We start from the raw sequence: 3,330 nt of genomic DNA on the forward strand, positions 1-3,330 counted from the left end.
CTCCGGCTCTCCATCTCCGGGTCTCTGCTGTTCTCCCCCTTGCTCTGACCCCTCAGCCCCTTACGGACACGACTGGCCGCAACAATGTGCCTGATCTTCAGAGCGTTGAGCAGCAGAATCGCAGCGAAAGGAATGAATGGATTTAAAACTATGTCGAGCCAATCGTATAATATCCATCCGATGTCCGTGTAAGTATTGGCAGTGAGTTCACAAAGCCACGATACACTGTTGATTATCTGCCTGGGTTCCCAGAGGAAGTAGCGGGGAAAGCTTCTCAGAAAGGACAGCACGCCGGCTGTTGTGAGAACCACAGCCGCAGTTTTCCCGGTGCAATATTTTGTTTTCAGCTTCTGACAGCAGATGGCGTCAAACCGATCAAAAGTGAAGGTGACGGTGAACCAGACAGAACAGTATGTGGCTGTGTGCCTCAGTACCTCCATAACCTTGCATACAGGGTAAATCCTCAGAAAATTCCACGGCATGTAATAATCTAAGACTTGACGCAAAAGGACCTCTATGATTATGGTCAGTAGATCCGCCGTTGCCATGGCCACCAGGTAGCGAGTGGTGCAGGTGGAGAGGCCGCACTTTCCCCGGGGCAGGATCACAATCGCCGCTAAATTCACTGCAGGGAGAGAGCAGAGAACAGACACAGCTCATTATTAAACTCGCTGTCTGGAATGGACACAGTTTGTGTTTTCATCCAGAGATGTAGATGAGGTGACCGACTGCTGTTCTCACACTAAACCTGGGCCACATTGCCCCTGACCTGCCTTCTTAATGTGGAAATAAAGCGATATCTTTAATCGTCGGGGTTAAACACGAGCGGCATGAACAGCAACGATCGGTGCTCACCCCGGTTCCAGTCTGCGATTTACAGCTGACGGGGCCGAAACGGTTTTGCGTGGATCAGAGGGGTTGTGGGGGTGTCGGGGGTGGATCTTATTAAAACCTTTCCAGATACAAACGAGGTGGTAAAGATACCTCCCAAGGTGGGACAGTATCACAGGATCAGGCAGGATGAACGGCGGACTCGATGGGCCACTTGGTCTTTTGGTATCCAAAGGGAGACAACACACACAAAATGCCCGGGGAACTCAGCAACAACAGCCACATTGAATAGACACTCGAAATATCCGGCAAAGGCCTTTCTTCAGGGCAAAACGGGGCAATAGTTTACGTCGGGCCTCTGAGGGAAAGCCGGGACAACACAGTAACCAGATACCGAGTGGATCCGTTAATGGATTACTTCTACAGCGCAGCTCATTTCCACAACCCCCGTCACAAGATCCGTGACCCATGTTCAAAAGTTCAGACCCAATAATTAACAAACAGGCAATAGAATCCGACTGTGACAGGTTCCACAGGGAGAAGTGAAACTTGGGACCACAGGTTCAATCTGATCAGTAACACAATCTCTGAAATTCAAAATGCAAACCCGACGCAGTCACACCGTCCCAGAGTGCTGCTCGTCCCCAAGACTGGGACAACTCTGGAGACGGTGCCACTGAAAGTCTCCGAGTCTCTCCTTCCTGGAGAGATGTGTGTCCTCATCACCGGGACAACGTGGACAAGGTGCCATTAAATCTTCCCAGTCACACCTTCCCGGAGGATTCCCGGCTCCCAGCACTTGCACAAGAAGGACCATCGGTGACAGGTTCCAGAGGGAGAAGTGAAACGCGGAGCAGGGATTCAATCTGATCAGTGACACAGAGATAGTGAAATTCAAAATGCAAACCCTTCCCGGAGCTTTGCCTGCTCCCAGCCCTGGGGCAACTCTGGATAGGGTGTCAGTCAAGGAACAAGGATTCACTCGGATTTGTCACTCAGAAACACCCAGCACTGTCAAGTAAAACTCTCCCAGTCCCACATTCCTGTCGCCTGCTCTGGTACCACTCTGGATAAAATTCCAACAAATACAACAACAATACTGGAGTCGGTCCCATGAGTTGGAGAAGAGAGAGAGGTTTAGTCTCGTTTGTCATTAAATAAGAAAAACAATCAGAATGATGATTTGGTAGACTCCATATCACTGGCGGGTGTTTATGCAACGATCCCCAAGTGAGAATCCCGTAAGCTTCCCATAAACTGGTTCACACCGGTTAACAGGCAGTAATAACAAACACGAATTGCTCCACTCACTCACCGGGAACTCCGATGACCGCAATGAACACGTTCGATACTTTATAGGCACTCAAGAACCTATCCAACAATGCAGGCATCCTGTCTGGCCGGTGATTTGTCCCCCGTGTACCACGGGCGATCTCTCGGAATGAGGTGCTGCGGCAGCACATGCCTGGGGTTTAATACCATTTTGCGACTCCCCAGGGGCCGAGTTCAACACATTTAAAATTAAAGATGTTTAAATAATTTTCGACCCGATTTCGTCACACAATTGCGACACCACTTTGCATTACTGTGGTTAAGTTAGATAATCAATTATGAAACTACTAACAATGGAAATTATGATGGTATGGCAAATAGCGCCTGGCATTCTTCCGCAAAGTGGATAATTTTCCAAACACCACCTGTTTCATCTCTGCAACTCATGTTGTGTCGGTTCGACTCTTGGCCATCGGTTCAGCCCGACTCAGTTTTACAACGAACATCCACAGATTTCACTCCTGATAATCAGTAACCGTCCTCACATCTCACTACCGATTACCAATAATCATTCCCAGTTTTCACTGCCGGTTACCAGTAACCATTCGCGGATCTCACTACCGATCAGCAGTAACCATTCCCAGTTTTCACTGCTGTAATCATCTTGTGACGATTTGAAGGGGCGTAAATTGCGAACGGCGTTCTAAACGGATCTCATCTCCCGGCCCCTGATCCGTCTCCCTACACCTACAAATAGCGCCTGGCATTCTTCCAGCAAAGTGGATAATTTTCTCATCTCTCCAACTCATGTTGTGTCGGTGCGACTCTTGGCAATCGGTTCAGGAGAACCACTGAGTTTTACAGCGAACATCTCACATCTCACTGCAGATTACCAATAATCTTACTTAGATCTCACTCCCGATTACCAGTAATCATTCTCAGTTTTCACTGCCGATTACCAGTAACCAGTCTCGGATCTCATTCTCGATTACCGGTAACCGTCCTCGGATCTCACTCCGGATTACTAATAATCTTCCTTGGTTCACTCCGGATTATAAGTGCCCGTCTTCCGATCACTTTCTATTAACAGTGACCGTCCTGAGATCTCACTCCACATTACCAATAACCAGGCTCAGATCTCATTCCCGGTTTCCAGTAACCATTTTAAGCGGTGTAAATTGCAAACGGGGTTCTTCCAGCAGAGTGGATACTGTTAACGATGCCATC

This window comes from Hypanus sabinus, unplaced genomic scaffold (genome assembly GCF_030144855.1).
Source record: "Hypanus sabinus isolate sHypSab1 unplaced genomic scaffold, sHypSab1.hap1 scaffold_598, whole genome shotgun sequence".
Lineage (NCBI taxonomy): Eukaryota > Metazoa > Chordata > Chondrichthyes > Myliobatiformes > Dasyatidae > Hypanus > Hypanus sabinus.